The sequence below is a fragment of the Triticum aestivum genome, chromosome 7B (genome assembly GCF_018294505.1).
Source record: "Triticum aestivum cultivar Chinese Spring chromosome 7B, IWGSC CS RefSeq v2.1, whole genome shotgun sequence".
Lineage (NCBI taxonomy): Eukaryota > Viridiplantae > Streptophyta > Magnoliopsida > Poales > Poaceae > Triticum > Triticum aestivum.
Genome location: NC_057813.1, coordinates 261,594,070 through 261,608,304, shown reverse-complemented (window position 1 = coordinate 261,608,304; position 14,235 = coordinate 261,594,070). Strand labels below are relative to the sequence as shown.

The window sequence follows — 14,235 nt, the reverse complement described above, 5'->3', positions numbered from 1 at the left end:
CCTCTGCCCTTTCAAAAGTGGTTACTCCCGATCCGAAGCACCCTTTTCCATTCATAGAGAGATCCAATCGTCAAAATCAATAAAAAGGCCATCATCGATCAAGAGAACGAGATATTGACTTTTTTTTACATATGTACCTACATTCTCACATTTCTTTTTTGATCTCATGACTTTTTATGCGATCGGAAAACGAATGAGATCAGAAAGCCATCATTGGGGCAAACAATGCAATAGCTTCGGTGCGAGCAAAGCCCAAAATGGCATAACCAAATGATTGTTTAGCCAATGATGGATTTCATGCCACGGAATGAATCAAAGAACTGAGGACGTTTCCAATACCGACAGCAGCTCCGGCTAAAGAAATTGTAGCAGCTCCAGCACCTATTGATTTAGCACCTTCTAACATCTTGAGTCGAGAAAACACTTTTCTTCTCACGTTTTTCCTTCGCTGTTCTTTCTTGGATTTCTTGTTGATGATTCGAAGTACTTGGGCCTGCACCTCCATAATTTTCAAATATTGGGTTATGCCGACCACTAATTTGATACATATTATCACAATTTGCAAGGCTTGTCACATATTCAAGAAAATTAGCTGTGGATTGAAAATCATCAGGTATAGGTAATCATCAGGTATAGGTATAGGTAGGGGGTCCGTTAACCCTTGTGGGGCTAGGTGGGGTATCCTGAACTACTTGAGCAGCTCCCCCTTGTGGCTAGGGTAGACTCTCAGCATCTTGGTTTACGCATGGCACAAAAATCTATCTTTAATAATTATGCGCAAAAATTTCAAAATAGCCTATTGGGGTTCAGTTGGCGAGAAAAGCCTTCTTCCTACATGGGGCAACCTTTTTTATTAATTCACAGGTAAGGCAAAGTGCTTTCTTTTAAAGAAGCATCTGGTTCCATCTTTCTTTCGTTAGTTAAGCCACCTTTTTCTAAGAAGGATTTTTGTAATTCAGGATTAATAGTACTTAGAATGGCTTTTTCATATTGAGAAATTCTGTCTAGTGGCATTCGATCACAGAAGCCGTTGACAGCAGCATAAATCACAACAATTTGTTTTACAATTGGAAGTGGTTCATATTGTGGTTGTTTGGGCACTTCTATAAGCCTTGCACCTCTATTGAGTAATGCCTGAGTCGCAGCATCAAGGTCTCACCCAAATTGAGCAAAGGCGGCGGCCACTTTGCGATATTGTGCCAATTCCAGTTTTGAACTACCGCAGACTTGTTTCATAGCTTTCAACTGAGCGGCAGACCCGACGCGACTGACGGATAAGCCAATGTTAATAGATGGTCTAATTCCACGATAAAATAGCTCTATTTACAAATAGATTTGTCCATCTTTAATGGAGATCACATTGGTGGGGATATAGGCCGATACGTCTCTAGCTTGTGTTTCAATCACGGGTAACGCAATCGAGCTACCTGCACCTGTCTCGCCCGATCGTTTAGCGACTCTTTCTAAGAGACGGGAATGTAAATAGAAAACATCCCCTGGGAAAGCCTCACGGCCTGTTGGTCAGCGTAAAAATAATGACATTTGTCGATATGCCACCGCCTATTTACTTAGATCATCATATATAATTAATGCATGCATTCCATTATCGCGGAAATATTCCCCCATGGCACACCCTGAATATGGGGCCAGAAATTGCAGAGGAGCAGGATCTGAAGCAGTGCCTGCTACAAGAATCGAATATTCCAAAGCATTCGCTTCTGAAAGAATTTGAACTAATTGTGCCACAGTCGAGCGTTTTTGTCCAATCGCAACATAGACACAATACAATGTCTCACTCTCATTTGTGCCCCTTGAGTTCATTTGCTTTTCGTTTAATATAGTATCGATAGCTATTATAGTTTTTCCAGTTTGTCTGTCCCCGATTATAAGTTCTCGTTGACCACGGCCTATAGGAACCAGGCTATCCACTGCTTTTAAGCCTGTATGCATGGGTTCGTGCACAGATTTATGTTCAATAGTCCCTAGGGCTTTCACTTCGACACGTCTTCGTTCGTGATCGCTTAGAGCCCCTTTTCCATCAATAGGTACTCCCAAGGCGTCTTCCACACGGCCTAACATGGCCTTTCCCGCAGGAACATCCACAATAGATCCAGTGCGCTTGACACGATCTCCTTCTTTAATAGCGGTATCACTACCAAAGACAACAATACCTACATTCTCATTCTCAAGATTTAAGGAGATTCCTTTCACACCGCTGGCAAATTCCACCATTTCTCCTGCTTGAATCTCATTCAATCCATAAACACATGCAATCCCATCTCCAACTGAGACCACTCGACCGATCTCATCCACTTGAAAATTCGTGTAAAAGTTGGTCATTCTACTTTCTAATAGAGTCGTGAGTTCCGCAGCTCTGGATGAGAATTCCATACTTTAACACATTAGATGGATAATATTTTGAAGGGAGAAATCCGCTTTCAAGAAAAAGATCTTTACTTCACACAATCCCGATTTGAATTATCATTTGGTGAATCGGGCATATCGGACAAAGACAATAACAAGAAGAGATGGGAAGACCCTTCGCGGTCCTGCTCCCTGGTCTCTACCTTGCTTACCGCCCCTCGTAGGGGCCAACGTACCCATACCAAAAACGATTTACTCTTTTTATGGGCGCTTTCGACTAGGCTCTCGTTAAGGAATTGGCCCAAACAAGACCGAAATTCCCGCGAGAATTGCTACGCTGCCTGCAGTGAAATTGCAAGAATCACTTTATACGCTATTTCGAAATCGAATGAATTGAGCAATTGTATTTCCCCAGGTTTCCATTGGAAAAGGGGCTTTTTTTATATGCAAGTGATAATCGATTGGCGGAGAAGCCGCTCCCGTGTGGGGTGGCCGTGAGAATGATTCTGAGTCTTCCTGACCAGACCCATGTGGAACTTGTAAATAAATAGGTTTGTAAGTGCCTAGCTGAGTAATAAGATAAGTACCTTTGCTAATAATCCAAAACCTTTCATCTTCTCTTTCTAGATATAGCAGCCTACCCATATTGATAGTGGAATTATTGATCTCCTCTTTTGGATAGCCCATTTTGAATAAGTGTTATGGGTAAGGGCTTGACCTACCAGTTGAATGGAATCTACCATTCTTTATGCTCTCGCTAGCTTTGAACTTGTTTGTACCAATAATCAAACCCAGAATCTCATTTCACATTGCTTTCATCGCATAGAGCCAGATGCCGCATCCACAGGCCTATTTACTAAGTGGTGTGTATCCTTGGTGACACTTGAGAAATAATCCTATACTTCCAATAACCCACTACTTCCTCCACGGATGGTACATGGCAGGCATCTGCCGGAACTAGAGGCGAGCACTTTTCAATCAATTACGAGAGGCATTCGCTTCTCTGATCTTTAATAAGCGAAGCAACGAGACTAGTAGGGGAAATACCTTCCTCAGGAATGTCATCAAAGCCAGGTTCTCCAATCGTAAAAGGGAGTATTCCATGGCAAAAGGGTTGTTTTTAGGTGTTGTCCTCGGCAGACCACCACAAAAGGTCCGAATCAGGCGAAACTTCTTTTGGTGCCAGCGAGAAGTAGTAACAAGAACTCCTCCTCTGTTTAATATCAGCCTGGTTTAGGTCTAGGTCATAATGAATTTTCTGATACCTTCCTTCGTCCATAGATCAGCATTATGCTTCTATCCCATGATGAAGAAGGATAGAAGAATGGTAAGATAGGATCGTATTAGTGAGCCGCGGGAAAAGAGTTTTTTTGTACCTTGATTGGACCCACCCAAAAGCAACAGGAATCCCTTTCTCCTCCTATAAAGAAATCTCGTCGTTTCACTCTTCTTCAAGTACCATCGGATTAGTCAACTCAAACGCTGAGAGATTACTATAGAACCAAGGAGGCTTTGAGGCTGGCTCCACTCTCCAAATAGAGCTGTTACTTCGTTGATGACAAGAACCCCATTTCCACTAGACAAAGAGCAATTCATTTCTTCGACTCGATGCCTCCTCATTTGCTCCCATTCCCATATTAATAAAAGAATTAGGGAAATGCGAGGGAAAAGAATGCCAAAAGCATTTAGAGATTTGACTGGGATTCGTTCTGGCTCAGATGGCGAGGGATTGCTATAACTATTTTGAGAAGCATTATTGAGATCTCTTTTTTTCACAAAGTGATATGGAAAATCAAGTGGAAGAACCTATATGTAAAAATAATTCCAGATTCCCATCATACATTACCAAACTTCCAAATAAGAATAAGGTAAAAATGTATAAATACCTTAAGGAACTAGAAGCAGACCCTGATTATAAAGGGCAACCTCCTAAACCATCAGTATTCCTTGTAGGTGACATTGAAACCATTCCCTTGTTGGATCGGAACTATGTTCCCACGGAGATAATAGAATCCAAAATCTTCCTCGCCACCATGCTTATGCAACCGCCTTTATGACTGTCAATTCAGACAAGTAACTATCAAAGATTTATATTAATCATTAGAGTTCCCACGAATACATAAATACGCACCCATCATTTTATGATCGAAGTGATTGTGTACTCCAAGCATTCATAAATGGAATACTTTCTATTGTAAGCAAACAAAGAAAGTCACTAATTATTTACTTTCATAACATGAGTCGATCCGATGGTATCCTGATGACCCAACATCTTAGTAAGTTTCACCCCGACTTGAAAGTGGATACTGTAATGCGAAATGGTATTATGTACAAGGTTGCTGTTTCTAGACGTGTTTAGGACGGTATAATAAATCACGTCTCCTCTTCAAAATGCGGTGTTTTTTGTTGATTCTCCCTGATTCGTTAGCAAACTTAGCTAAACAATTGTGTTAGGAATAAGAAAGCGATGTCGGCGGAAGAAATACGAAGAAACCTATCACACTTTTGTAGTATAGACGCGGTGCACCTGATTTTATAGGCATCGGAATGGGTTTATCTTGGAAGATCTTGACTTCTCCGTGCCTTCTGCCTCCGACACATCATATATCTCCTATGTCGGCCTCATACTTTTGATCACTTCTTCCTTACGAATTGTATCTATTACGAATTGTGTCTATATAAGCGTTTTCTTGATTGATATTCATTTTTTCATCTATCTCATGAATTTTCCCTTCTATTAAGCGATAAAGAGCAATTGACGAAGTAAGCAGGAAGTCCGTCAGATGACGGTATGGATCAAAGGAATCCTCCTATCTTCGACTGAACACCCTTTTACTGGGATTTTGCATTCCTATTCCGATTGGCAGAAGCCTTTCTTTCTATTTGTGCCGCCCTATGGCGATTTCTTACTCAACGTTTGCACTTTCTTACCAACTCTTGTACAAGTTAGGTTCAGCGTTGTTCTGACGATTAAGATTTCTCAGTTTGATGGTTTTTACCTTCAACAACCTTTGTTGCATCACTTCTCGATAGCTTTAGTGCTTGAAGAGTAAGCATAGCATATTGTCAGCTAGTTATTTATTAATAGCAAACAACTAGTAGGTCAAGCTGGAGCCTTCACTCACTAAGCTTGGGTCAGCACCGTATCTCTAATTGGCAGAGACAAACTCCAATCCACCCACTTCATTTGTTTCCCAAGGAGGGTCATCAGCGAGTCCGCTCTTCCCAAGGTAGTTAAAAGGCGTAGGTACGCATTCCCCTACACCAATGTACCGAAGCACTTTACCTTTAATCACTAGATGGGCTCGAGCCAGGGTCCTATTTTCGTTCTCCATTACTTCAAAGCTGCTTCTCTTTATCAATTCTGGACAGTTCTATAAACATTGGTACTAGGGGTTCTATGACCAAAAATCTTATTTTTTTTCTCCTAGCGTTTATGTATTTATTATCGCTGTCTAAATGTGATGACTGTCGTTAGCAAGTATCCAGTGCCCATAGTCGAAGAACTCCTGGATGTCTGGTGTCTCATGGTTTTCTAAACCCGATCTCAGAGCTGGTTATCACCAGATTCGTATGGCAGCTAGCGATGAATTCAAAACAGCCTTCCAGACTCTGGAAGGGCACTACGAGTACAAGGTCATGTCCTTCGGCCTTGCGGGAGAACCAGCCACCTTCTTGGGAGCCATGAACGCCACTCTCAAACAAACCCCTTCTGCGCAAATGCGCCCTGGTGTTATTTGACGACATTTTAGTCTACAGTGCCTCTCTTGAAGATCACACAATCCACGTGCAATCAGTGCTTGAGTTGTTAAGAAGGGATCAATGGCAAGTCAAATGCTCAAAGTGCTCTTTCGCTCAACGCTAGTTATCCTATTTGGGCCATACTATCAGCCAGCATGGGGTTGCCACTGAAACCCACAAAATTAAGAACATTGCCAACTGGTCTTCTCCGCAATCAGTCAAAGAAGTCCGCAGCTTCTTAGGTTTGGCCGGCTATTACAGGCGCTTCGTTCGCCATTTCAGCATCATTGCAAAGCCACTGACACATCTCCAGAAGAAACATGGGGAGATCCTGAGCTTTGAGGCAACTAAAGAAACAAGATGCTTTTTAGTTTTATTTAAGAACAGAAGAGGAAGACAAAGCAACCCTAGGATTTCTCTGCTCACAGTGCTTAATATGAAAAGCTCGACATAAACCCAAGGACGGGCAACCGCTGCTAAACCAGGATCTCCATCTCTTTGAATAAAAGCCATCCTTTCCATCGACCAGCCTATGAGCATCTTCGGTACTATAATGAAGGACGTTGACACTATCCCATTCTACGTAGCAGGGGTAACTCCAGAAACATCCTATCTAAAAATCATTTAGAGATAAGTTTCTACAGAAAGATAAGCGGGTGTACAAATGAACTTTCTTATGATACTATGATACTCAGATACCACTCATTGGATGGGACCGGTGGACCATTGATCGATAAAAAGTAGTAAATAAGAACTTTTCTCGCAGGTACGAGAGGTTGCACAACCTTGCCTTGAACGCTTGAAGTTCTAAATAAATCTGAAGAGGAAGGCCAATTGTATCATGTCAGCAATGGTACTCTCCTGGGCTATAGACTGTCACCTGCTTCAAGGTATCTTGCTTGTGAAAGCCGAACAAAGAAGAAAAGATCGAAATGGCGGTTCATCAGTAGTCAAAGGTGCAGACTTCATTCTTTGTTTCCTTCATCCTCTACCATTAGGTTTTGCTTTTTAGGACTATCTAAAGGAAAGGAATAGAATGATCCATAGTCGTACCTACTTGAGGGCACCGAATGCATACAACTTACGTCAACTTTATATATATATATATATATATATATATATATATATGTATATATGTATATATATATATAATTATTGATTCCATTCACACCCTTTGGGAACAGGAAACGGAGAACTTGTTGCTTTCTTCTGTTTTTGCTGTAGTTGAGGACAACTTAGATTGAAATGATTGACTTGATCTAGGTACGTGGTCCAAACGGATAGGTAGAATTACCCAGAGGGAGCCCTAGTTTCAGCATAAAAGGAAGAAGTCGGGTCCGCGCAGTTCACCTTTTCGAATGTAGCAATGTTTTTGGCTTTGGCAATACCGGCTAGCTAGCAACTTACTTGTGTGGGAGTCCTATAAAGAAAAGCCTGAGTTATAGACTGACTAAAGAAATCCACCTAAGCCGTAAGTTTTTGTTACAGCTGGCACACCTGCTTGCAAACTAGAGAATCTGATTCTAGTAGAAAGTGGACTAAGTCTTAAGAGAGATAAGCCGGTCTTTATACACTGGCCCTACTTCAAATTCAGTCAGTGGCCAGATGAATTGTAAGCAATTCCAGTCCAAGCTGCTGAGGTGGTGTAGTCAGCCCTACCTAAGTACTGAACAAAACCAACCATTTGTATAATATTATCCTATCTTGCATATTAATTAAGACCACTTATTAGATCAAGGTTGGCATACATAGCATAGGAAGGTGGAGATCTGAAGTAATCTATATGTCCCTCAGCCAGTCATCCATTTCTCGGGATATGAAGTTTACAACATCAAAAAAATGATCCTTTTCATAATGAAATCCATTACATGCCATCCAAAGAACTCTGATCTGGATTACCGGCTTTGGGGTGGAAGGACGGATCGATCGACCAAGCAACAACAATCCCTTTACGATGGTCAAGTGCGAAGGTCCCGATCAGATTGCCGATCTGCCAATGTTGTTTGACTGACTTTTTTCATCTCAAAACCATTGATGCTGACCTGTCACTGCTCAAGTGATTTTCCTGCATGGTTCTAGGAACCAAAAGTAGACTTTGGGTAGGTCAACGATAGATTCTGTGTCTATAATCGAATGTACGTTCTTTTTAGGAGGAAATCTTAGAAGGATTCTTTTCAGAGTGTAAGAACCATCGAAGAGCATGGGATTGGTATTGCTGGCAGGGACTTTAAAGTGAGAGCTTGATCACTAAACCCCTGCTGCTTTCGATCATTCCTGCTAAAGCAGTTGGCAATGACTCATTGGAAACTTCTATTGGATATGGGAGAAGAAGAAATCCAATCAATGGGTAGGTAGTCAATTTCTGGCGAAAGCACAAACCTTTTCTCTTACTTAAGGCGATAAAATCTATTCATTTTGATAATAATCTGTTTGAGATGTGTTTTACCGAGAAGGTATATGGTTTATGGTTCTAAGCCGTTGAGTTCGTGTTTTGGTAGTTGTTGTTTTGAAGGATGGCGGATCCAGAGTTGAAGGACAGCCAGGCATACCAACGCCATGCCAACAAGAGGAACCATCCGGACATAAAACAACTGACCTACCCCCTTCCACTCCTTCCTCTAAGTCAAGTTGATAGATTTCTGTACGAGTTTTCAAGTGCCATCTCCAGTCTAAGCGGTTGAGTTCAGTGATTGTATCGAACAAAAGCCCCCTCCTGGGGCAGGGACGCGACTGTCTCTCTTTCAAAGTGTGATCATCTTCTCCAGTCTCCCGTTTCCACCTATTTTAAATGGTCAGCCTGTGTGGCATCAATTGAATTTGAATTCTAAATAAAGTAGACTTCGGTGAAGGAACCTATTCTCTGGTATCTGCTTCGGCCATCTCATCTGGTTTCGGCCTTCTTTGTGAGCAGCTCCTAACTCGCTCGACGGGGTATGATCTCTACTGTTGATAGGTCGATCGGAAAAGAATAAGTTCCAGGACTGAACAGAAATAAAGTACTCTAACACTTTCTTCACCATTCTTTTCTATGAGGAGCTTTATTTTGCTAATACAAATGTAATGCTACCTCCCTACGGCGATTCATAACTAGAAGAACTCGTTGGCACAACCGGACCTTATTAAAGGCCTCGACCGTCTGATCAACTGAAAGATCTTATCTTGGATTTCTAGTATGGGTCATCGGTCCTTTCTCCTCCTTAGTAGGTGCAAACCCTGGTTCTGTGAATGATTATAACTGCCTTGGAGCTAGATAAGAAAACCTTATTTTGTTTGAGTATGATGGATGTTACAGCCACTGCCAGATACAAGCAAAAGCTTTCCAGCTAAGCTAGGAGTCAGAACGAACTCATGAAGCTATCCTTCTTCTTGGATCTCAAGATTCAAATGGAATTTTATCACCCCGGATTTTGGCTTTCATTTCCACTTTATACTTGAGTTAAGCAAGGCACCAGCATGGGAGAGAAGATATCCCCTCGGGATCGCTTACTAGCCGGCCTGCTTGATTTATTTATGAGGTATCCAGATGGCACTGCACCGGCGAGGGAAAGGGAAGCTGATGAGAGGTAAGGGAAAAGTATATTTAATGAATAGGTTCACTACAGACTGTACTATCTCTAGACCCCCTCTCTATACTCCTTCATAATATATGGATCCCCCGGATAATATTGATCCTCCAACAGCTGACATATCTTATCTAAACTCCCGAAAACCTGGGCATGGCTTTTTCGAACTTAGTTGATTTCGCAAGAAGCAACTTGAAAAGCACAAAGATTACATCTAAACAAACCTGACGTCTTCGTTCGGCTCATTCTTGCTTATCTCACCCTATTTCCTTACTTTAGCTTAGAAGTAGGCATATGGGAAGTTACACAAAGATGACTTACCGATTGGCCGAAGCTTACTCGATTCCATTCTTTCCAATATCATATACGCCTAGTGAAATGCATCTATCTCCTCTCCTCCCCTTCTTTCTTTTTATCCATTTTATATACCTAGTCAAAGACTACTTCAGATTATAGGGCGGGCTTTTCTACCCATTGACCGGGACCGATCACTGTGTTTGACTGCTCTTGGTATTCACACCTTGGACTTTTTCGCTAGGAGCTGATCCATTCTTTAAGAGCTCTATACATAAAGAGAAGGCGTATTCACTTAAAGGACTGTGAAATCTACCCTATGCCCCGAAAAGTCTAGGCACATAAATAAAGTAAAGATGGGATCCCTGACAATAGATTAAGCTATACAATGAGTTAGGAACCTTTTTTCTTCCCCCTTCTCTTCTCCGCTTTGCTCTGTTACTCCTTTTGCAGATGGTTGGTCACCACTCTTAGGCTTTTTGTTCTCTTCTTGTGGTGGGTCTCCAATCTTGATCCGGTGCTGACTTAATAGGGAAACCTACCCAGAAAATGCCCCCTTTTTCGGTCCGGTTAACAAAGCATGTAAACCAAGAGCGGAACGAAGAGCTAAAACGTCACCTTTACCCTTATCCTATTTCTTTCTTACTTGTAAACCAGACCACGTCATTCCTTTTTTCTTTCTTTGGTAAGGAAGGGACAGCTATTCCCACAGGTTGATCTTGATAAAATGTGCAGCGGTAAGCAACTAATAATCTCGATGCAGGACTGCCGTTCCCATAGGTTCCTCCTCCAAAACCTTCTTAGGCGAAAAAGACTGGAAGGGCTTATTCCCACTGCTAATTACTGAGAACCTTCTACCGGGAAAGCTTTCCTTCTATGCCTAGTGGTTTTTGAATTGGAAATGGGAAAGGCAGAGAGAATTTACTCAAATTCCACTATGTTATGTATACAGTTGCATCTGGTATGATCGGGGTGCTTTATCTAAACTTGGCAGGATAACTTGGCTAACTTTCCTACTCTGATAGCATCTCTGAACGGCAGGTACCCTCAACCACCATAACAAAGGAATGAATCCATTAAGTGGGAAAGAGCCCTCGTGGCAGCTATATCCGCGAGGATTACAAGTGTTCTAATTCATCTCGTTACAGACCCACATCAAACATGCAACTGCTTGTCGCATACCCCTGCTACTCTGACCTGCGCTTCTCACATCGAATCCTTGGTCCTTAAATGACGGTATATTCTTTTTTTCGGGTTCTATGAGCGTAAATGGAGACAATTCCCCCTTCTTCGACATATGAATATGCCTCATCTCAAAGATAAAGAAATCCTGAGTAAGGAGAGAGATTCTCCACACGAACGAAGGACCCGTCAAGTTCGAACTGACTTAGGTTGGACCAGGACCTACCTATCTCCACCAAGAAGGAATCGCTTTGGTTACGTAGTTCAGTTGGCAATAAAAGCCTTCCTAATCTGTGGGCCGGTAGGCCAGCCAACTAACTCTTCAAATGAAGAACTTATTTCCCCACACCTATCTCTATGAAACTTCCTTCATAGTTAGGAGAGGTTTTTTTTAGCTTTTTGTCTCTTTTACAGCAGGAAGTTCTGCAAAAGTATGAAAGGCCGGAGGGCTTTGTACCAACCATTCAAGTATGGTTGGATTCTGTTCAACAGACCAAGGACATTCTGCACATTTTTGGTTCTTTCCACCGCTTGAAGTGATTGCGACAACTACGAAGAAACGACGAATCCCAACTACGGATATATAAGAACCGAAACTGCTCAGAGCATTCCATCCGGCGTAAGCATCTGGATAATTTGGAATGCGATGTGGCATACCCGAAAGCCCTAAGAAATGCATGGGAAAGAAGGTCAGATTAACCCCGAAAAAGTGATCTAAAAATGGATTTGGCCTAAAGTTTCAGGATATGTCCGACCAAAGATTTTACCCACCCAATAGTAAAATCCAGCAAATAAAGCAAAAACGGCTCCCATAGAAAGTACATAATGGAAATGTGCAACCACATAATAAGTATGATGTAGAGCAATGTCTAGCCCAGAGTTTGCTAGAACTATTCCAGTGAGCCCTCCTATGGTGAACAAAAAGATGAACCCTACAGCAAATAACATGGGTGTTTTGTATTGTATCGAACCTCCCCACATGGTAGTGATCCAACTAAAGATTTTGATTCCTGTGGGCACATCTATGATCATGGTAGCTGCGGTGAAGTAGGCACGCATATCAATGTCTAAGCCCACAGTAAACATATGATGAGCCCAAACTAGAAATCCAAGAACACCTATACTTATCATGGCATAAACCATGCCTAGATACCCGAAGACCGATTTTCTTGAAAAGGTCAATACGATATGACTAATAATACCAAATCCAGGCAGAATGAGAATATACACATGTGGATGACCGAAGAACCAAAAGAGATGCTGGTATAATATTGGGTCAACCCCTCCTGCAGGATCAAAAAAGGTTGTATTAAAGTTTCGATCAGTTAATAACATTGTAATTGCCCCTGCCAGTACCGGAAGTGATAATAAAAGTAGGAATGCTGTCACTAGAACGGACCACACAAAAAGTGGTAATCTATGCATAGTCATTCCAGGTCCACGCATGTTGAAGATAGTTGTTATAAAATTGATAGAACCTAAAATTGATGAAATACCTGATAGATGAAGACTAAAAATTGCTAAATCAACTGCTCCTCTAGAATGGCTGGTAATACCACTTAAGGGTGGATAGACTGTCCACCAAGTGTCGCTGCCCACTTATACTAAGGCTGAGCTTAATAGGAGCAAGAGACCTGGTGGCAACAACCAGAATGATATATTATTTAATCGTGGAAATGCCATGTCAGGTGCACCTATCAGAATCGGAACAAACCAATTACCAAATCCACCTATCATCGCTGACATAACCATAAAAAAGATCATTAAAAAAGCATGAGCCGTTATTAAAACATTATAAAGTTGATGATTCCCACCAAGAATTTGATCACCGGGTCGGGCTAATTCCATATGAATCAGTACGGAGAAGCATGTGCCCATCACTCCTGCAATGGCACTGAAGATGAAATAGAGAGTCCCAATATCCTCGTGGTTAGTAGAGAAGAGCCATCAAACCATATTTGTCATTTTTTATTTGAGAAATGAAAACTTTCCTTATCAAAGAGGGGCCGGGGGGCTGGAAGAGAAAAGAAATAGGGGCCCACCCGAGGGCTGGAAGAGAAAAGAATCAGAATTACAGAGCTACCCCACTCTTTTTTCTAATTCCCTTCTAAGATCCTCTAACTTAAACAGGTCAAGAGCATGATCGTGCTCAGCTCTTTCGAGACTTTCCTTGCTCTTGGGGATTTCTTCCCATCGAATCCTCTGTTCCACTTCCAAGCACCTCCTTGTGGAGCTTTCCGCCTCAAGGAGATCCCGGTTGTGGGAAATAGCATCTCTAAAGAAAACAGATCCTCCCTCATTCTCCCACAAATCTTGATAAGACGCTTGGAGAACAATGAAAGAACCAGTTGCGTGAATATGGTCCAGATAGGAACGAAGCGCTTCATCGACCAAGTAGGGCTCGATCGGTAGATAAGGCCCTATTCTTTGATAAAGCGCCACAAATTCCTGAATGACATCTTGTTGCATACTAGACAGTTGTTCTTCCATTAGGAAGAGCTTAAGCCGTCTGGGTATGTCCTCCAGAGGGGTATTGTGATTAAGCTCGTTCTGAATGAACGTAACCCATCCAGGATCCTGCTCGTTAAGGCTCAGATAGAAGTTTAGCCCTGCTAAATGAGCTAGAGCTTGGGGATCCTGAATGTCTGGAGGAAGAGTAATAATGAAGGAGGCTCTGAAAAGATTGCAAATTGGGAGAAGAATAATCAAAATAAAACACACTATAAATAAAAATAGAAAAATAGAAAATAAAAAAATCATATATATAAGGAAACTTAATACAAAAGTGCAAATAGAAAGCAGTAAACCTGCTAGTGGAGAAGAGCCATCGAACCATATTTGTCATTTTTTATTTGAGAAATGAAAATTTTCCTTATCAAAGAGGGGTCGAGGGGCTGGAAGAGAAGAACTTGAATTCTAAACGCTGGAAGAGAAGAACCTTAATACTAAACCAAGTTTCGGGAACTTCTTGATGACTTGATTGGTTCCCTTCCCCCAATTTGCAAAGGATGATTCCCGTGAAGGTGATCTCGATTACCATTCTATGATATTTCTGGATGCTTTTGAGAAGCTTTTCCTTTTACCTAATGCC

General features: G+C 41.7%; 1 long non-coding RNA gene and 1 pseudogene across 1 annotated transcript in view; both read right to left on the bottom strand.

Moving 5' to 3' along the window:
* LOC123160256 (uncharacterized) overlaps positions 1–728 on the bottom strand; it is a 26,541-nt gene extending 25,813 nt beyond the window's left edge. Inside the window, exon 1 of the long non-coding RNA XR_006480065.1 lies at positions 405–728. This is a non-coding gene — a long non-coding RNA (uncharacterized lncRNA). The remainder of the gene's footprint in view (positions 1–404) is intronic.
* Positions 729–13,223: 12,495 nt separating this feature from the next.
* Positions 13,224–13,989, bottom strand: LOC123157514 (uncharacterized; annotated as a pseudogene).
* Between the last annotated feature and the right edge of the window lie 246 nt (positions 13,990–14,235).